This window comes from Lissotriton vulgaris, chromosome 6, assembly GCF_964263255.1.
Source record: "Lissotriton vulgaris chromosome 6, aLisVul1.2, whole genome shotgun sequence".
NCBI lineage: Eukaryota > Metazoa > Chordata > Amphibia > Caudata > Salamandridae > Lissotriton > Lissotriton vulgaris.
Window position 1 is genome coordinate 1,757,758,697 of NC_141694.1, and position 23,310 is coordinate 1,757,782,006.

The window sequence follows — 23,310 nt, forward strand, 5'->3', positions numbered from 1 at the left end:
TATTTTGTGTTGTAAAATATATATTGTAACTATGTTTTTTGAATTTTCCACAGGTGATAATTTTATAATATATAATTTATTATTATTTATTATGCTTAAGGTAAGTACAAGTAACTGACTCTATAAACAGCGGAATCTGGATGATTGCAGGTAAGTAAACAATTAAATTAATAAAATGAATTTCGTATCCTGCGCCCTGCATCGCAAAATGCGATGCAGGGCACGGAGCGAAGGGGCATATTATCAACAAAAGGCGATACATTATCGCCACTTTTATTGGCAGGAAACTGCTGATAAAGCGGCGATAATGGGCTTGATAATAGAGCCTTGGAAATTCCCATAGCAGCCCAGGTTCTGGTGTTAACTTGGGATGTTATGGGAATTCACAAGGGCCTATTATCAAGCCCTTTATCGCCGCTTTATCAGCAGTTTTCCTGCTGATAAAAGCAGCGATAATCTAATATGCCCCACAGTTTTACCACGCATGCTTTTACAAGTACTATCCATTTACCACGCATAGTCTTAATAATGTCTTTGTGTTGACGAACACGCGTTGTAATGCCTGTGACTTACGTCCTTCAAATTAGTTTTTAGGTATACGTGTGACCAAGTCTGATAACATCAGAGTTTAAGGACAAATACTGTGGTGTCCGTGCCTCGAAATCTCGTCGATCACAAAGAAAATAGGAGGACGATAAAATGAAAGTAACAGATATAATAAAAACAACGGTGAAAACGACTAAAATGGCACTGGACGGAGTAGTGATCAACGTTTGGCGCCTCGGCACTACGTTCAAAATAAATCTAGATAAAATACGATTATTAATATATTACAAAAGTACAGCAGCTGATGACACACACGACCCGGAAAACAAAGCGGCAAATTTAATACCTGAAATAAAGAAAGGTTTCTTTGTTGAACTTGAAGAAAAAGAAAAAAACGTGGGCTTCAAAACGAGGCTGCGCATACGTACAGAGTACAACTGCTACACAAATAAAAGGAAAGTTTTACATACTATCATAGGATTGAAGGGGCATATTATCAACAAAAGGCGATACATAACCGCCGCTTTCATCGCCAGTAACTGCCGATAAAGCGGCGATTATGGGCTTGATAATAGGCCACTGTAAATTCCCATAGCAGCCCAGGTTCTGGTATTAACATGGGCAGCTATGACAATTCACAAGGGCATATTATAAAGACCAATATTGCCGTTTTATCAGCAGTCTCCTGCCGATAAAAGCGGCAATACTGTATCGCCTTTTGTTGATAATATGGCCCATTGCTCTTTTTTTGACCAGTAAACTTATGTGCATATTATCAAAGACCTGTGTAAAAATTATCGCCATTTTATTGGCAGGAAACTGCGGATAAAACGGCGATAATGAGCTTGATAATACGGCCTTGTTATTTCCCATAGAAATCCATGTTAACACCAGAACATGGGCTTCTATGGGAATTAACAAAGACGTATTATCAAGCCCACCCTCCCAACATAAAAAAAAACAGACAGTGCAGATACATGTAGCTGGAAGATCATTTTACATATTACTGCCCTTCAAACGTGGCGTTCCCCGCGATGTGTACGGGGATAGAGGGAGGGAGAACTCAAAACATTTTTTTCTTTAAAAAGACCCTAGGGGTGCCGCTCCCCGAGACTGCTGGGAGTGGGACCGTAACCCCCTGCATACTTCAAAATAAAACAACAGCAGTGCCGTTCCCCAGTGCTCAAGGCAACTTACAAGCCCCCATTATGCAAAATATTTGACCCCGCAATTTGCCCCCCGGGACCTAATGAATAAAACAGACTTCTAGTTTTTTTTCCCACCTTTTCCACCGCATACAAGTACTGGGCGAGTACCCCGGAATTTTTTATTTAAAAAATATATATAAATGGAGCCTTAAGATCCATGTACCACCCCCTGACCAACACTATAGGTTCAGAATGTTTCTACCCTGCCCCCTTTCCTTATTTCTCAAGCATCCAGCTCCTGCTCATAATTGTACCCCGCGATTTTTCTTTATATAAAAAAAATGGAGCATAAACATCCATGTACGACCCCCTGAGCAAGCCTAGAGGTTCAGAATGTTTCAAGCCTGCCCCCTTCCCTTATTTCTCAACTTTGTTTTACTGTTTTCTTGTGACTCGGTTCTATCGAGGCACAAGATGTCCGCCAACACTTCCTGGTTTCGAGTGTTGACAGAAAGTTCACAGCCAATCAGCATGCAGCTCGCGCTCATAATTGAACAGATTTCTGTACGCGTGCTGAACAGTGGCGGCTGGTGACTTTTGAAAGTGGTGTGGCGTAAAATGATTGTCATACTGCACCGTAGCGAGCCAGCCCAAACAACCAAAAAGGAGTTCGCGGGGCGGGCGGGCGAGGGGGGGGGACATTTTGAAAAAAGAGTGGACAAATGTTGCATTTTCAAGCACATTTCAGAAAGCAGGAAAGTTACTAAAGCAATTGTGAAAGTGCAGTTATTACATTAATAAAGAGATGTCATATAACATAAGTAGCTGCTTATTCACTACTGTCAGATCTACCTCACAGACACTCTCACCATTACACAGACACAACACAATATCTGGTAACATGAGAACGAACTGAATTCACATGCATATGGTAGAAACAGGCACTTGATATGATATTACATATAACATTTCGTGTAATAAATCCCCGGTATAGTGGTTCTGATGTTGTAAAACAATTCTCCCGTGCATATTACATTCCTCCACCCCAGGGGAAGACCGTGTGTTGTGTTGCTTGTAATCAGGCCTCGCGGATTTTATGGAACAATTTATTCCTGCGTCTTCCCGCCTGCACCGCCCTGGCAGGATGTGTTCTTGTGAGAGCAGCTCTTCCACATTGATTTTTATGACGCCACAGTCACACTCAGAGCGGGGACAGGGCCGTTCACAAAAGCAAAGACTCGGGGACGGGGTGTACAAAGTGAAAGAGGGGGGTCTCCCGGAAGTGCTTGTAGCCACTAAACGGAGCTCACATATTATATATAACCTAGCGAGGGAATTCCATTGTCTCCTGGTTTGCAGTCAGTATGCACATGTTCGATTGAAAACGTGATCAGATCCCAGATTGTAATCAATGCTTCTTTCTGTGGGGAATCCATAGTGGTGACACTCAGTAGGCTTGAAGTAATCAGCGCAGTATCTGTGTATTTAATTACACGCTACGCTATTTTTCACATGAACGGTGCTGCCGGGTTGTATCTGACGCTTGCTTGCACATCTGCGGCCCAGAGTGTACTTTTTCTGCATGTGAGTAACACCCACCACCGCTGTGTGGGAGACAGAGAGAGATAGAAAAAAATGGAAACGAAAGAGAAGAAGTGAGAAGATGGCCATAGGGCAGAATCCGATCGTGAAATAGTGCGTGCGTGTGTGAGCGAGAGAAAGTGCTACATGGAAGGGAGAAAAGCGAGAGGGACTGAAAAGAGAATATGGATGAGGAAAGAGGGGTAGCATAATAAAGTGAGTAGGGAGAGTGAAAGAATGAGAGCACGAGAAGGAAGGATTGGAAAGTGAGAGGAAATTGAAAGCGGGAGTGAGACAGAGACAGACATTTGAAAGGTTAGCGGGTAATTGGGTATATGAACGAAGGTCACAGTAAGAACGGTGGAGAGTGCATTACTACTGCACTCTAAAGTCACAATTTCATCAGTTTCGGCGGTCCTACAGTGATTCTCACCTGTGGCCCAGGTTACTCACGCACCTCTACACCCCAGGCACACAACCCACTCAGCAATTCTGAAAACTCTCTGAATGGAGAGTAGCGTTAGTCAAATTGGCGGCTGTGAGTGATCTGACGGTGTGTCGTATGATAGCAACGAAAATGGACATGGCAGGAAATTAACAATGCCTAGTATTTAGTTACAGATGCAATCAACAAACACCACGAAACTAACACCACATCAGTCAAGCATGATGCTCACGAGTCCCCGTCATAAAGAGGCATTTGTGTACCCACACACTTCCCAGATGTAGAGTGGCCAAGTTTTCATTATCACTGTGCAGTGTGCACGTGGGGTACATTAAACACGTGGAGACAGTTTGCTCAGTCTGAGGCACCATAAGTCGTTTTTGGGGGGAGAGGTGGAACTGTGTGTCACATAGCTCATTTTTGAGGTTTCAAACTAAATTCTCCAAGTTAGGCCATCTTAAAAGGATTCATTTGCAGTCGCGGCCGGCATTACGGATGGGTGGGAGGGTAATGGGGTCGTCGCGCCACGAAGGGGCTGAGGGGGGAGGTAGGAGGTGGGAGGGGTTTAAGAGGAAAAAAATATATACAATAAGTAAAGTTTAAACTTACCGGCGTCCCGGAGACTCCCCGACTCCCACCGTCCTGTTTTTCAATTCCTGCAGGGCAGGTCACGTCATCAGGAAGGCGGCAGGCAGCCTCCCTCCTCTCCACTACAGCGCAGGGCTGTGATTGGTCCGGCCGCTGCCCCACCAGCGTCATTTTCTCTCTGTATACTGCAGCATACAGAGAGAACAGGAAGAGTGGACGGTGTTTCTCGAGGGCAGGGGAGAATGGCTTGCCCACTGTTGTACATACTGACTGTTTGGGAGGCCTCAGGCAGTATGTACAACAGTGAGCAAGCCACTTCCCCTGCCCTCGAGAAACACCGCCCACTCCCAACTAGGAACTTCTGCTTTCTCTCCGTGCGAGAAGGCTGAAAAAAATGGTAGTTATTATAGTAATAACTACCATTTGTTTCTGCCTTCTCCCACGGCAAGAAAGCAGGGGGGCAGCACCCAAACGCCCTCATAGAGGAGCCTCCACTTGTGCAGAACTCAGTCTCTAGATATTGCTATGAATTTACTTGCAATTTTCCCAGAAACTACTGAACGTATTTACACCATTTAACAAAAAGCACCATCTGTGAACAGAACTCTACCTCTCTGCCAAATTTTGTGTAATTCCGTTCAGCCGTTCGGGCTGTAGCCCTGGCTAAAGGTCCCTATGGAACATTGAATGGGGAAAACACGTTTTGCACCCCCCTTTTTTCTCGGCCCCCACTTGACGAATCACCCCCAAACTTGCAGGGAAGGAGCGGAACCGAGCAGGCCATTTTCTTGGAGAAATTCACGAAGATTTGTCCACCGGCGCCAAAGTTATTCCAAATAGAATGTTGAGGTATTCCTATGGAAACTAGGTCCTAACTATAACTACCTACTGGTATATCTATATATAGAGCTATTACAGACTTGCTAGAACGTAGGTACCAGATACTGCAATGTTGCTTTGAGCATACTGTGTACAAATTACTCTCTCCAATATGCTATTCCTGTTTGCTAAGTTTTTAAGATAGATGTGGATCATAAGATCAAAATCGCAGGGCTTCCCTAGTGAAACAGTAAGGATCTCATTGGAACCAACATGTTGGACTGAGCTATTTTGACGATTCTGTCCTACTCAATTACGTGGAGCCAGTGTATCACTTGTATGTATTTGTCCCTGTCTGACATCTTACTGTTTTTATCTTTATATATATTTATATTTATAATGTCCTTATAAGTTGTACTTTTTCCCATTGAACTGTGATGAGCTGCCACTCTATTCTTATTTATTCATTTATGAATGATGTTTTATTGTTTTATTCCATATATTCAAATTTTTATATAACACAGTGCTTCTATGACATGTTTTGTTGAAAGAAAGCTGATTGATTGAGATATATATATTCACTGAAAAAAATAAAGGTATCAGGGACGTTATAGTTATGGTCAGATTTCACTCGTACAAAACCAGAGAAATTTGGCAGGTATAGTTACCTGAGCTAACCATAACTTACGCCCCTGCAATGCACTGCTTATGACCGTACATATTTTTTCAGCTTCTCCCGACAATTCTTTTTTACAAATGCTTTTTTGGCACTTGGAGTTCCCTGTGGGACCTCCCCCAAGATGCCTAGGGGGTCATGGTGTTTCCACCTTGCCCCCTTTTCTTTTATTTAAAATCTTTTTTCTTGTGACTCGGTTCAACTGAGCCACAAGATGGCTGCTAACACTTCTTGGTTTGAAGTGTTGGCAGGCAATCAGATCTCAGCCACAAGATTGAGAGGGGTCGCAGATCCACTATAAATGTGAGCGCAAAATCCGATCCGCTCGCGGATTTCGCGGATTTTTGGTAAATCCGGAATCCGCGAACTCCCGCAAATTTACCAAAAATTCGCGAATCCGCGAGCGGCGGATTCGGGGGGCAAAAGTTCAAGCCTTCAAGCTTGAAGTTGCAACTATTTTAGGATGGCGCTGGCAGCTTGCCGGCGCCATCCTAAAATAGTTACAGGATGATGACTCATTCATCAGCCCAAAAACAATCGTGAGCGTCGTCGAGGCTGGGCAGGTGTGCCTTCTTCCCAAATCTACTGTCGAAAATCAGCTGTGATGCTGGATAGAGGCCTTTGTATCCTTGACTTTCACGAGCGCAATTCTCGTGCTGTTCCTGTGACCAGGAGCTTCTTTCTCTTGATCTGCTGCTCTGATCGGTCTCTGACCTTTTATACACACAAGAGGCATGTGAACTCGCATGGAAGCCCCGCACGTTTGGTCCCGCTCACACACTCGCGGTGTGCACCGTCTTCCCACCATTTACCCACTATAATGGACAGCTCACTCAAGGGACCCCTGCGCCCTTCGGGGCGATTGCATAGTAACACACACATGGTCGCTGGAACTAGTTAAAGCTCAAATTCAGTGACTCATTCATCAGCCCAAAAACAATTGTGAGCGTCGTCGAGGCTGGGCAGGTGTACCTTCTTCCCAAATCTACCGTCGAAAATCAGCTGTGATGCTGGATAGAGTCCTTTGTATCCTTGACTTTCACGAGCGCAATCCAAATCTGCGAATCCGCAGATTTTGCGGATCCACGAATACGCAAATCCGCAAATTCGCGGATCGTGGATCCGCGAAATCCGCCCATGCTTAATCCACTACATCCTTAATTGTATATCTGAGAAATCTTTAAATTTCTCAGCAACTACTGAACGGATTAACACCATTTAACAAAAAAAGTGCTTTCTGGACCAAGAACTACCTTTCTGACAACTTTGGTGTAATTCCATTCAATAGTTTGGGATGTAGCCGTGACTAAAGTTTCCAATGGAAATTAACATGGAGAAAACGCATTTTAGGACCCCCTTTTTCTCTGACCTGTTAGATGGATCACCCTGATATTTTCTAAACAGCAGCTGAAGTGAGCATCAAACTAGTTTTTTATATACATATATATATATATATATATATATATATATATATATATATATATATATATATATATATATATATATATATATATATATATATATACATATATATGAGAAAGTTCCAATGCGGAATCAAACAGTCTTCCAATATTCGCAAACGATGGACAGGACCCAAGGTAAGTGCTTCAAGTTTCTTTATTCCTGTGTGTCAAAGACGCGTTTCGGCTCGACGAGCCTTGTTCACTCGACGATATATATATATATCCACTATGGCAATTCAATCCAAGTCAGCCATAAAGTCTGCCATAAATGAGAGCACTCACATAAATATATATGTGTGTGTGTGTGTGTGTGAGAGAATTTTAATTGTGCAAATTGCATAAATTATCTAAGGCTAAACCGAGCATTATTTCCAAACAAGTGACCACATGTGATTTACAAATTGGGGAAACAGAGGGATTGATTGCCTTGGAAACTTTGCACGGTAAAAGTGAAGGAGTTGAATCGAATGTTGAGATAGAGCAACTGATGAAAACATTGGGGATTGATACGAAAACTGTTAGTAGCAGTGGTTTTAAATTGAAATCACGTCTTATACCAACCACTCCTCCCCATGATAATTTGGATGTTTTTGACGAGATGGTATCTAAAGATTTAATAAGATTGAGAAAAAATGCAGTATGAATATAGGTAATCTTACAGAAGAACAAAGAAAGACATTACAGTGCCTTAAAGAAGTTACTGCTATTGTGATTAAGAATAGCGATAAGGGAGGTAATATGGTTGTATTAGACACAAATACTTATGAACAAGAAATTGTTATGAAGTGATCTCTATGGAGGAGTATAACACGTCTGTGAGTTTTTATCAGACTTGCTTGAAAAGAAATGAATGGAAGAAGACATTTTAGATGAATATAATTTTTTGAGATCTGAACACCCTAGAATACCTTCATTTTACATCTTACTGAAAGTCCATAAGAGTATTATTAACCCTCCATTTTACATCTTACTGAAAGTCTATACGAGTCTTATTAACCCACCGGGAAGACCCATTGTTTCTTCTACTGCCATATATATAGACACCTACATATTTCCTTTTGTAAAAATTTTACCAGCATATTGTAAAGACAGTGGGGATTTCTCAACTGAGAAACATAAATTGGTTTGAACAGGTCCCTCTTTGATGATTACATTGGACGTGACTGCACTATATACGTGCATTCATCATGCATTTAAAACTGGTCCATTGTGTTTTTTAGAGCATAAGAAAATGCTTATTACCATGATTTAGTTTTGTTTTAAAGAGAACATATCTATGCACGATGGAGTCTTTTATCGACAGAAGGTCTGTACCGCAATGGGCACCTGCTTCACCCCAAGCTTTGACAATTTGGTGATGGGCTGGTGGGAGAAGCAGGTGGCTTGGGCGGATGATAATTTTGAATATGTACAAAATATTTTAATTTGGACTCGATACATCGACGACCTGTTTTTATTATGAGATGGAACTAATGAGAAAGCGTGTGAGTACACAGAGAAACTAAAAAACAATCCTTAGAACTTGAAATTCTCTGCTTCCATAAGTTCCAGGGAAATAGCATTTTTGGATTTTGCTTTAAAGATAGATGATGGCAAAATCCATACATCATTGCACAGTAAAGACATAGCAGAAAATAGCACCATGCACTTTAAAAGTCAACACCTAAAGATTTTAAAAGAAAGTATAGCGTACAGGGAATCACTCAGAATAAAAAGAATCTGTAGCCAAGAAGAGGAATACAATAAACAATTGATGCAGATGAAAGGGAGATTTTCAAAAAGAGGATACAGTATGAAAACAGTAAACGTGGCAATGAATAAATCCAAGAGATTAACTAGAAATCAGCTACTTTATGATATACCAGAAAAGGAAGAACCTGTAAGTCGATTAATCACATGCTTTAATTCCATGCCACAGAAAGTGAGCCAGGTTATCAGAAGACATTGGTCAACATCCAAAGGTGATGTGGTGATAGGAAAAGAGTTACCTAGTGTATCACCCATAACGTACATTAAAGAGAGGATGAATTAACTCATAGCTATTTTTTCAAGGATCACCAACAAAAGACATGGATACTGAAGACAAAGGAATTTTTCAAATGCAGTCATTGCAAGGCATGTAGGGTGGTCACAAATACATAAAATGATCCTTCTTCAGATGCCAAAAGAGGAGGATTAGTGGTTTTTATAATTGCAATACTGATCACTGCATATAGGTTTTAGTTGTCCTTGTTCACTTACTTATGTAGGTAGTATCATCTTTCCCTCAAACAACGTATACAAGAACATCAACAGGCCATTAGAAATCATGATTTTAGTTATCCAGTGGCAAGACATTTTTATAAGAAACATAACAGAGATCCATGAAGATTAAATTATTTTGCAGTAGACAGAGTTCCCCCCCCCAAATCCTAGAGGAAGACATAGAGTGATGAAATTGAGATGTCTGGTATCCAGATATATTCTGGATTTACATACTAAATTTCAGGGGGATTGAACAGGAATGAGCAGGTGGAAATACATGTGGGGTAATTGTTTTTAATCTTCTGTTACCCTCTTACTATGTGTCCTTGCTTTAAATACATTTAAACTGATAGGACTGTTACATTCATTGAACGTTTATCCGATGATTATGAAATATACAAACCAGAGGTTCATAATCATATATTCATTTTAATGAATTTTGATGAATCCCTTTAAGGCATTTTAGTGCTGCATCAATGATATAGATATTTATTAAGTTATTTAATTATAAATGTATTTTGATTCTGTGATGTGGCTTAAATTAATGTGTTTACATTTGCGAATTCGCACATTTGAATATAGTTGTGTACAATTATTTTTATATTGAATATATGAGATTAGATTGGTTGTATATAGTTGTATTATGATTCTATATTCATTTTTAGTGCAAAGTTTTGATGTACGAATATTTATCATTATTTATTACCATCATTAATTGTTACATTATTGCTATTTTGCACATATAAGGCAATCTTAAGATAGATGGGAACGTTGTTTCATGTGAAAGATACTTTCGATCAGATTCATAATGTTCATAGATAATGGTGGTTTGACTATTTTGATAAGTGAATGTATCTGGGGCTAGCCTTTTTGACATTGCTACTATTAGAGATGTGAAAAATCAGGGCACATGCCCGATATTGATAAATTGACCCAATTGGCTCCAAATATGTACTAATATTTTTTTTTTATTGGATGCCACAAACGGTGAAAAAAAGAAAAAATGTAATCCTAAAAAACAGAAAAAGAGAACAAAATGAAGAAATCAGAATAAGTATGTAATTTAATATGTTGTACTATATTATGAAATTATTGTATACCACGACTTAAAATAAGTATTCCTCTATGAAAAAAAAGAAAAATAGTTTGCAAAAAAAAGGAGAAATGCAAATAAGTTTGATGGGAGTATGTTCGACATGTTCATGGTTAATGATTTTTTTTAAGTTTCACTAGGCAGTGGCCCTTGCACTTTGAGAAAAGCTGAAGGTCAGCCCGAAACGCGTCAGTGTTGGACTGCTGCTAATAAAAATTTTGAATTGGCACATTGTTTGGAGTGCTCACGTTTTGTTTCGTGTAACAGCAAGAAATCGGAATTATTAGCAAATCTATATTCCTCTTTATCCACTAACCTTCTGATATTTTGATATTCAATGTTTTATCCACAATATTCTTTCACACAATAATAATATTCTCTATATTCTGTAATAAAGTCCAAATGGTTGGCTGAAGAACCTATCAATATGGAAAACTGGTGCTCTGGTTGACGTAAATAATTAATTTACTCTCTTAATTTCTATGCAGGTAAGTACTTAATCAATAATAACTCAGATCGGAAGAAAAAGACAGAGTCCGTGGTGTTAGAGTTCTTAGGGGTTTTATTCCTTACAAAGGAATGGTCATGGCCAGGATATCATGTTCTGACCACCACAGGGGGGTCAGAAGGGATAGAGCGCTACATTTTATTAACAGTACATAGCTTATATACTTAATTCATGCCATAAGCAACAGTGCAGGAGGCGTAACAGCTGAGAGAAGACAAGATAACAGTATACACGTGGTACAAGTGCGTAATCAAGAGGCGTGAACTAGAGGTGTGTGCTAGAAACGTCACTGATAGGTGTCACAAGTGGGTGGCACTTAAGCGAAATGTTGCAATGTCAGCAGAAATCGGAAGCTTGGATGCGCGCGCAGCTGCATGACGTGTGATGCACGTGAGACTAGAGGGTGCAGGGGACTTGACATTTACACTGACGGAAAGAGACAGAAGTCTGGCATGTCAGATCAACTTGTGCTTCTATCATATCTGATATCTGATGTTTAGGAACTAAGCTATCTGGGCGGAAAGGTCTCTAGGGCAGAAGCTATTCTATACTTGCTGTGAGTGCGTGTATAAGCGCCTGAGTGTCTGTATGAGAAGCGTGGGGGCATGGGCCTTCCATGGGAGCATGGCAACAAGGGCTATGAATTACTTGAATTACTTGCATGGAGACAGGCCGGCCCTTTGGCTCTGCAGCTGAGGGGAATGTTTACTGAAACTGGCAGGCAGGAATGTATTTTCGGGGAGCGGAACAGATAACTCGAAGGTTATAGTCAATCTTGGCAGGCAGCAGGCTGAGCTGAGCGCGAGGGGCCGCGCTGAAAGTAAGTCAGAGTTCACGGGTACAGAGGCAGCCTGGGCAGAGGCCCTCGGAGTCAGAAGCCAGAAAAGAGGCTCGGTGGCAGAGATTCAGGGGCCTACTCAGCCAGAGCTGAAAAACGTAGAAGTACACTACAAAAAGACGTTGGCATAGCATACTTAGGAACGGACCATTCAACCCATTCATGGTGGGTCTGAAAGAGGACATGTTAACGTTGGACGCAAATGTATTTGCGTCTTCATAGCTGGTACAGGAGGGAAGTTACATGCACTTTAACTCGTACATGGAGACGGTGGGGTACGCGCTAGGGAACACATCTTGACCATAAAATTTATATTTCCTCATTCCCTCCTTGTTCCCTACGGACCCTTCATGATATATCAATCCTCATGAATCGATCAGTCTGTTCTTGTAACATTATTTGTTCATCTTTCTTTCTTTGACTGTTTGAGAGGAAACTGGAATGTTCAATGCATGATGTGGCACACAGTCCACATATCGCCGGCCCACACTGTAGGCACAGGCAGCAGCTGAATACTATGACGAGGCCGAAACCTAGGAAGGATAGGATCTTCCATCCCCAGGCTGTTAACGTTGTCCAGAACCAACCGGACCAAGTCCAGGTGCCTGGATTCTGATGTATCTGATTTGCAATTTTATGCAGACGGGTAATAGCTTGATAGACAGATGGTGCATTTTGTGGGATGAAAACGCAGCAACTTGACCCGATGACCTTACAGGCTCCACCTCTATCTGCCAAGATGACGTCAATAACAAGACGATTTTGAAGGACAACAACCCGCATAGCAGATTGCTCCTCTGTTAAGTTACCTAAGGCGGAGGCAGTTTCATGTACTACAGCTTCAAGTGTTCTAGTTAATCTACGTATTAATTTACTGTTTTGGACAGGTCCTAGAAAGAAAAAGAATCCTTTATTAAAATCAGTGTACTGTTCCCATGCCGTTTCTGTGTAGTCAACAAGTGGAATATCTCTTCTGGGTCTATTCTTTACTAGATTTGTATTTCTATGGTAATCAGGGGGAGCTAGAAAAACAGGTGGCAGAAGGAATGCAATATAACAGGTACCATCCCAATCTGGAGGCAAACGTATGTACGCGGTATGACCACAAACAAAATAGGAATGATTGATAGCTTTAAAGGACGATTTACCATGGTCACTGAATTCGACCACAGTAGTGCATTTACTATGACCTAAGTGTACTGAACCTTTCTTTCGGACACATAATTCACCAGTGACTGGTAATACTAGCATATGGGGCAGAACTGGAGCAGCTTCGAATTCAACAGTAAGGATCATGAGACTAATTGTGTAGTTACCTAATCCATATACTTCATTTTCTAGATCAGTTCCTATTCGAGTAGGGAGTCCCTCCTTATCAGGGTAACAGACGTCGAGCAGGACTAAGTTCAAGTTTCCCCAAACCCAGCCCCCATCGAAAACAGCAATATCAGGATCTAAGGAATTAATTATTTTAAACCATGCCCCACAGGAGCCGTTGTGAGTGAACGGGTACGGGAAGAGGGGCAGAGCTCCCTTGTAATTCTGGTAGGGAGGGAGTCGGCCACATATCCAGCAGTTTGTAGCATTGTTCGTCTGATGGGAGTGGTGTAACATACTAATGAATGTATTGTTGCGCAGCGCAAGTCTGTAAGAGAGTTCGTGTGCAGGTAATTCACTAAAAGTGTGTTCAGCAGAGACATTGTAAACAGATTGTTCACGCCTGAAAATAGGCCAGTAGATAGGTAGCAGAATACTGGCAATAATAATTAGAACACTTAGAAAAAACATTATTAACAACGTCACTATACAGTGACTACGCAGTGATTTGCAGTATGTATTTCTTTTGACTTGTCTCTCTCTCTCTCTATCTCGATCTAGGGGATACATGTCAGAAACTATTTAACCGATTCACCTAGGGGAGGACTTAAACAATTAAACTGTCTGACTTGCTAGATCGGAGTTTCATACGGTACTCTTCTTGGGGAGTTTTTTCTCGTTCGGATACTGTAAAGTCTTTTTCCTCAACACAGTCTTTGGTGGGGGTGGACGAGTCTCGATCAGGTTTCAGTCCACAAAATTTCTTCACATGACTCGTGTGGACCCACCCCTTTCTCCCCTCAATCTTCACGGCGGTCCTCGTGGTGAGAAGGACGGTCTTCGGAGATTTCCAGCGGGGCTCCAGCGGACTCTTCCTGTCGAAATTTCGGACCAATACTAGGTCCCCAGGACGGACCTCGTGCGGCTTTACATCAGTGTTGTCAGGGAAGGCTGCGGCAACCTGTGAACGACATGATTGGAGTGCAGACATCAAGGAGGCAAGGTAATCTGTCAACATATTACAATCAACATCAGTGATTTTTTTCGGAATGGGCGTCCCCCACATATTCGGTGGTCTGCCAAAAACCACTTCGTACGGGGATAGCCCTGATCTCGAGTGGGCGACCATCCTCATGTAGAATAGTGCCACGGGCAGGGCGACTATCCAGTCGACCCCTTTCTCCTGACATATCTTTGCAAGGCGGATTTTTAGTGTCTGGTTATGCCTTTCTACAAGGCCTGCTGCTTCGGGATGTCGGACACAATGGAATTTCCACTGGTAACCTAACAGTAAAGAAACCTGCTTCATTAACTCGGACGAGAAGGGTTGTCCATTATCTGAGTACACGACACGGGGCAAACCGTATCGTGGGAAGAATTCACGAACCAACTGTCTGGCAGTGGTCGGAGCAGTATAGTCTGGAACTGGGTATGCTTCGGTCCAACGGGACAGAGCACAAACAATTACAAGGACATACTTGAATCCTCGACAACTGTTCATCTGGATATAATCCATCTGGAGGACTTCAAAAGGGTGATCGGGAGGATGAAATCCACCTTTCTCTACAGGGACGCTTTTACCTGGATTGAACTGACAACAGATCATGCAAGTACGCACTTTCTGTTTTGCTGCTGCTCGTAAGTGTTTATTGCTCCAGAGATTTTGTAGACTGTCTAACATCGCTTTCTCTCCTAGATGTGCCGGGCTATGTGCTGTATTAATCATGACTTGAACCATAGAGTCAGGGAGAAACCATGTAGATTTTCCCTTCGTCATTCCAACCTTGATCTGTCTGGATCCCTCCTAGTTCAATCCATTTCTTTATTTCTTCTGGGGTAGCATGCGTCTGGATGTCAATTACATCTAGGGCGGGATCTCTAACTGCCATACACTTTGTCGGTACTATTGTCTTTGTCACATCAGTAATCTGGGTGTGAGTCAGTGCTGTATGTTTTGCTGTCTGGTCTGCCAGGTCGTTACCCTGGGAAACAGAATCTGTAACTTTAGTATGTGCCTTACACTTCATGACTGATATGCCCGAGGGCAAATGTATTGCTTCTAACAGTGCTTGAATGAGGGGACCATGTTGTATCTTGGCCCCATGAGAGGTCAGGAAACCTCGTTCTTGCCAGAGGACTCCGAAGTCGTGTACAACTCCGAATGCATAACGTGAATCAGTGTATATGTTAACATTTCTGTTCTTGGCTAGAATACAAGCTCGGGTCAGAGCGATAAGCTCTGCTGCTTGAGCAGACAGTGTGTCAATACGATGTGTTTCTTTAACTTCAGTTTCAGTGGTCACGGCATACGCTGCCACTAATTCTCCTGTACTTGTTCTCATGCATGAACCGTCCACATAAAGTGTTAGGTCTGGATTTGTCAGTGGGACATCTGTTAAGTCTCGTCGTGGCTTTGTTACTGCATTAATGATTTCTATACAATCATGCGGAACTGAATCTGTCATAATTGTAGGTAACAGTGTTGCTGGGTTCAGGATGCTGCAGCGTCTGATTTCTATGTGTGGCTGAAACAGCGTTAATTCATAACCTGTCAGTCGTGCTATAGTCAAGTGCTGAGTCTGGGTTCTGTTTAACAGAACCTCTACAGAGTGGGGAACTTGTACTGTTAATTGATGACCTAAAACAATTGAATCGCTTTGTCTGATTGCTAACGCTGTTGCTGCTACTGACTTTAAGCATGCAGGGAGTGCCTGGGCTACTGAATCCAATGTACTAGAAAAATAAGCGCAAGGCTTATGTGAACCTGCTTGATCTTGAGTGAGGACAGACAACGCTGTACCATCACGTTCTGTAACAAAAAGTGTAAACGGTTTGCTGTAACATGGTGTCGCTAAAACTGGTGCTTGGCATAATGCTTTCTTTAATTCTTCAAAAGCTTGTGTGTGTTCCTGAGTCCAAGGGAGGGCAGTCGAAGTTGCTGCCTCCTGTGTCGTTAACTAGATGAGTGGTTTAGCTAGGAATGCATATTGAGGAATCCATTGTCTGCAGTATGAGGTGAGGCCTATGAAGGCCCGCACTTCCTTTTGTGTCTGGGGTTGCGGCATATTTACAATTAACTGAATGCGATCGGGAGTGAGCTGTCTCCCCACTTTGGACAGCAAGTGACCCAAGTACACAACTTGCTGAACACAGAATTGTAGCTTCGAAGGGGACACCTTGTGCCCCTTGTCGGCCAGGAAATGTAAAACTGTCAGTGATGCTTTTTCACATTCGGGCTCACTTCGTGCGGTGATCAGTAGATCATCGACGTATTGCAGTAAAGCGGTGTTAACTGGCATTTGAATACAATCTAGTTGTCTTTTCAGTGCTTGACTATAGATGCTGGGGCTTTCTGTGAATCCTTGAGGTGCGCGTGAAAATTTGAAGCTGCGTCCATTTAAACTGAATCCGAAGAGATATTGGCTCTCTGGATCAATAGGCACGCTGAAGAAGGCGTTCTTGAGGTCAATTACAGTAAAGAACGTTGCTTCTGAATCAATGGCAGTCAATAGGGATGAGATGTCGGGGACCACAGGATACTGTGGTATAATGCATTTATTTAATTCTCGAAGATCAATCACCAGCCGATATACTGGCGGTGCATTGGGATCAGTACGTTTAAGAATCGGAATGATGGGTGAATTACAGACATTGGAGTCGGTCTCGACGACCACTCCTTGGGCAATGAGCTCGTCAATGATTTTCAGTAAAGCCACCACAGCATCGGGTGGTAACTTGTATTGTCTGATTCGGGGTAATACAACACCTGCCTTGAGTGTAACACGGTATGGTGTAATGTGCATACAACCTACATCAGTTGGGCCTTTTGCCCACAAGTAATCTGGTACATTTTTCAATCTGACATCGAATTCTCGCAAAACATAATGACCCTTGAAATCCCGTAGAAAGAGTCTGACTCCCTCTGGGGAACAGCAGATTATAGCTCCTAGAGCTTTCAATGTTTTAATTCCTAACAGATTTTCTGGACATGATTTCGTAAGTAACAAGTCTGTAACACGTGATAATGGACCCACAGCCAGGGGGACTGGTTCTGATACCTCATTTACAATAGGCTGTCCTGAAAAACCAAGGGAAACATTCTGTGAGCCTGAGAGGGGTGCCCCTGGGACTTCATCATGGCTGATCGTAGTGCGACTTGCCCCTGTGTCAATTAAAAACTTTCTGTCTTTTCCCAATACTTGACTGTGTACATAAGGACCTTCTTGATCTACAGGAATCTCAATAAGAGGCAAGCCACCTTCCCTCTCTAGGCTGTTTCATGTATATCGGGAATATTCGGGATAAGCGGACTGGGCATACTGGTACATCTGTTGTGAAACTTGCTGAGACGCGGCAATGGGCTGTGGCTGTGGTATCGCTACTGTCTGTGCTGGAGTCGAAGAAGCATGCATAGGCTGTGTATTCTGTGTATTCTGTGAAGACTGATGCTGGTTATGGTCTTGTCTAGGCGGATGCGGTCTTTCTTTAGTTTTACCTGTCGCTATGTTATGTTTCAGAACTGGGCATTCATGTACGTAGTGACCTGGCTGCTTGCAATAATTGCATGTCCCTTTAACGGGAGCTGCGGTGTGACCTGTCTGGGTCGTACCCTTTCTGTGACCGTCGGCTGGGACCGTTTGAGCTACTAACATTTTCATCTTCGTGTCTTTCATACGTTTCTGTTCCTGATCTTGTTCTTCTCTAATTCTGTTCTGGTGATATTGTAACATTTGTAACATCTGTGATGGCGTGTTTGCTTGCCATGTACTCTCGACCTTGTATACACGGTTTTTAACTAATGGTAGGGAATTCTCGACTAACTTTGATACAAAAAGATGCGGGTACGACTCGCTACTTGGTTTGAGGCCACTATTAATAATAAAACATTTCTCGAATCTTGAATAGAAGTCACTAGTATCTTCATCATGTTTCTGTTTACAGGACGAGATGGCGTCCCAATCTTCCTTTCTAGTCGTCAATAATCTGGGCAGAACCTGTACTATCAAACCTGGTAATGCTTTAGTTTTGTCCCCAAGGCCTAACCCCGGGACCCGTTTTCTTTCTTCGTCCTCTATTTCTGCCCATGCAATCTTTGTGTCCCCCACCTCCCATTCCTTTTCTTTTAATTTCTCGAAGATACCCGTGGGCAACAGTACTTTTAACATTTTCATAATGTCATCATATGTGTAATCCCCCATCAGTAACATGTCTTTAAGCTCTCTGTGAAAACCTGCAGGGTCTTTATCATGGCACGGGACTAGTTTCTTCATTTCTAACAGTTCTAATTTAGTCAGAGGCGTGTGTACATACACGCGTTTCAAGACACGATCCTCACCCATAACAGGGTGCACTTCTCGTAAGGGGTTCTGACTTTCAACGCCACTCAGGCGTTGCATGTGATACATTTTCCTTTCTGGGGGCGGGGCGGGAACATATTCAGAGCTTACAAAGGTATTATATCTGTGTCGTTGTTCTAGAATTATTTGAATTAATTTGGTGCTTAAACCTCTCCATCTATCCATGAGTAGTACTTCTAGTGTTTCGTGTAAGGGACCTGGATCAGAATAATGTTTTCTGTATTTGATGAGGAGGTGCTGAATCATGTATACACCTGCTAATTTCTGCTCGTCGGGGGAGAGGTTCAGAAATGTCTGCGCCACCGTGTCATCATTATATATGTCTGCATTTTCGGCCCATGATACAGCTGATCGGGCTAGTTCTTGTTCATCCATAGAATTGAGTACGTGGTACCCAACTCGATCTCGAAGCCTTTTATCAGTTTCCTGGAACTGATGTTCAGCAGAATTCGGATTTGTCAAGGCAGAGAAGAAAACTCTCTTGCTTTCTGGACGTATGCCCTTCCTGAGGTAAGTTCCCTTACCTACATATGCGATAGTATCTGCAGTCTTTTCTGGTTCTTCAGATTCTTCTTCCTCCTCAGAGGAAGCTTTGTCTTTCTCTTTTTGGTGTACCTCTATTACTGTTTTTCTTATTTTTCTGTACATACTGGCTATGCAATTCTGCTTGTCATGTTTTCCATCGGCTATATTTTGACCCCACTTGTTCAGTGCATCTAATTCACTCTGATCTGTCCCAGGCCTATCTCGTTCTCTTATTAGACAATTTATGAAAAATCGTAGTATCTGTGCTTGTATGTCAACTTTCTGGTTTTCCATGGCATTCTTGATACTGTCAGGGTCTTTCCCTGTCTGTACAAACTCGTATATTCTGTCTAGACGGTCCTTCATTCCTACATAGCTTAGCAAGATATCAGTAGCAGATCTTAACCGTAGTGATGCCAATATCATTAGATCGTCTTTACCGGGTACTGGGTCGTATCTACAAACCGAAATGTTTTCCTTAAATGCGTCCAAGCGGGATAAGTGAGGAGACCTGAACGTGAGGGGACTCTGTATATCCCTGATATTTAATCTGTGTGTCAATGGCGGGGTCCGAGGACCCGCGGTCGCACCCCCTGAAGCGGAGGCTTGGGTATCATCTCTGTGTGTAGTCTGTATTTGAATTTGTCTTTTAGTAGGATCTGGTGGACGCGGTTTCGGTAGGTCTGTTTTAGGTGCAGGAAGTGGCGGGGCTGGCGGAACAGGGGAAGTCTGTCGCGGTACCGGCGGAACATGACCTGGGGGCGGAGTGCCATCCCCGTCCCTGTCAGTAGGCAGGGCACGAACAGGCAGGTTGGTGTAAGCTGGTGCTACATCTTCTAGATAGGAATTCAGGAATATATCTTTAGTGGCCCTATGAGTTACTTTAGTTGGAACCAGTGGTGGCGGCAGATTTTTCGGTATTTCTGAAATGGCGTCAGGTGTACCCTCGGCCATAAGATACATGCCGTTTACTTGGCTATTTCGGATGCGATCTATTTGTTCTGTTTTTACTCGGATTCCTTCAGTAACTAATTCGTTTTCTTGAGCTTTATCTGATTCTTTAAGTCTGTCTTCTCTACGGAGTGCTCTTTCAGCACGTTTATGTGATTCCTTACGCCAAAATTCTATGGCGTCTTTCTGAGATTGTCTGGCTTTCTTTTTCCGTAATGCCTCTTCTACCTTCATGATGCACTCGGCATCCCATGTTCCATTAACTGGCCATCTGTGTCTCTCGTCTAGGTGTTTTGTATAATCGGTCCATAATTCTAGATACAATATGGCATCTATGCCATGCTTATTATACATAAAGTTACCTGGAGTAATCCCTAGGGGGGATAGGAATTTCTTCCTCTAACATCCCTTTCCTAGTTCCTATCTGCTTTAACTTGTTAAAAAACGGCATTTTGCCTACTCGATACTGAATGTGCGATCCTTGATACTTAATTCTGAATATAACTAGCTATACAAGAAAACACAATAATGCACATAAAAACAGTCACATTCATACCACGACATTAATCACATGAAAAGACATTTGAGACATAGACGACTACCCCCTATACCGGATGTACTGCTAAACAGTACAGATACACTGCTGTAACAGTGCAGAAATTCAGAAATTCGGAATACTAGATATACTGCTAAACAGTACAGATACACTGCCTAAAAACAGTGCAGACCGGACTTGTGTACCCAAACCCGTCTAGATACGTCCCAGCAATGGTACTCACCGGGAAGCACGGAAAACAGAAGGCCTCGGAAAAACTCGACTGGACTCGACTCGAAACTTCGGAAAACTTCGGGAAACTTCGGAAAACTTCGGAAACCTGGTGGGCCTCTTGACACCTCGGACCTTGTTTCTTTCGGCTAGGCTCTGGTCGGGATCCTCCGCACTCCTCACCGCCTCGTCTGGGCACTGATCGCAGTCTTCGTCACCTCCGTGGGTCAGAGGGAGATGCAGGAAATCCTGCCGGTACGCGTATGGTCCATCTAACTGATGGCAGGGGACAGAGCTTGCAATGCGCCAACCGGCGCGTGAGGTGGGGGAGGGGTCCCTGTTCGGGCGCCAAATGACGTAAATAATTAATTTACTCTCTTAATTTCTATGCAGGTAAGTACTTAATCAATAATAACTCAGATCGGAAGAAAAAGACAGAGTCTGTGGTGTTAGAGTTCTTAGGGGTTTTATTCCTTACAAAGGAATGGTCATGGCCAGGATATCATGTTCTGACCACCACAGGGGGGTCAGAAGGGATAGAGCGCTACATTTTATTAACAGTACATAGCTTATATACTTAATTCATGCCATAAGCAACAGTGCAGGAGGCGTAACAGCTGAGAGAAGACAAGATAACAGTATACACGTGGTACAAGTGCGTAATCAAGAGGCGTGAACTAGAGGTGTGTGCTAGAAACGTCACTGATAGGTGTCACAAGTGGGTGGCACTTAAGCGAAATGTTGCAATGTCAGCAGAAATCGGAAGCTTGGATGCGCGCGCAGCTGCATGACGTGTGATGCACGTGAGACTAGAGGGTGCAGGGGACTTGACATTTACACTGACGGAAAGAGACAGAAGTCTGGCATGTCAGATCAACTTGTGCTTCTATCATATCTGATATCTGATGTTTAGGAACTAAGCTATCTGGGCGGAAAGGTCTCTAGGGCAGAAGCTATTCTATACTTGCTGTGAGTGCGTGTATAAGCGCCTGAGTGTCTGTATGAGAAGCGTGGGGGCATGGGCCTTCCATGGGAGCATGGCAACAAGGGCTATGAATTACTTGAATTACTTTCATGGAGACAGGCCGGCCCTTTGGCTCTGCAGCTGAGGGGAATGTTTACTGAAACTGGCAGGCAGGAATGTATTTTCGGGGAGCGGAACAGATAACTCGAAGGTTATAGTCAATCTTGGCAGGCAGCAGGCTGAGCTGAGCGCGAGGGGCCGCGCTGAAAGTAAGTCAGAGTTCACGGGTACAGAGGCAGCCTGGGCAGAGGCCCTCGGAGTCAGAAGCCAGAAAAGAGGCTCGGTGGCAGAGATTCAGGGGCCTACTCAGCCAGAGCTGAAAAACGTAGAAGTACACTACAAAAAGACGTTGGCATAGCATACTTAGGAACGGACCATTCAACCCATTCATGGTGGGTCTGAAAGAGGACATGTTAACGTTGGACGCAAATGTATTTGCGTCTTCATAGCTGGTACAGGAGGGAAGTTACATGCACTTTAACTCGTACATGGAGACGGTGGGGTACGCGCTAGGGAACACATCTTGACCATAAAATTTATATTTCCTCATGGTCCTTGCAAGATTACACTTGTTCCACCCTTTCCAAAAGCTACATAAAGGGACCAAGACCTTCTCAGAGTCACCTTGGGTTTTGATGACAGTTGGGGTTGTTCTTCCAGTTGAAAATAATCTCTGGCTTTGACCAGATGGTTCTGAAGACCCTTTGGGTTAAATCACGAAGAGTGCCAAAAAGCAACCCATTTGCTCTGTTCCCCAGGACAACCTTTGCAGTCAATGTGACCTGTTGTTTACAGGTTCCCACTCAGAAGACAGCAGAATGGAGGAGATTCATTTTTAGATCTGGCTCCACCTCTAGTGAGCTCTTCCCCTCTGTCTACATAGACCTTAATGCTTACCATATCTCCTGACATTTAGGAAAGCCTTAATGAGCTGACTTGGATAGTCTGATTGCTGGCCTGCTTTTCAAAAGTGCTCAGAAACATTAAAGTGCCAATTAATAAATACACAACACAATAAAATAGAATACTGTCCAATAATACTATGAAATGTAATGTAACGTAGTAATGTTATGTGGTATCATATTAGGTTTTATGACATATTGTTACGTTGTATTGTTAAAATCCACAGTGTTGTATTGTTAAACTGTTCTCTACTGTTATTTGGTCCTGTTATGCCATAATGAATGAATGAATGAATGAATACCTTCTTCTATAGCGCATGGCTACTCTTGAGCATCCCAGCGCTGTAAGACCAAGGGATCAGGAAGACACTATTGAAACAAGTGTGTCTTTAAACGCTTCCTGAAAGCGAGATGATTAGACTCATGCCTGATGTTATCTGGGAGTGCGTTCCATTCTTTAGCTGCATGCACAGAGAGCCGGCGGCCACCCATCCGCGCCAGCTTTATCCTGGGGACTAC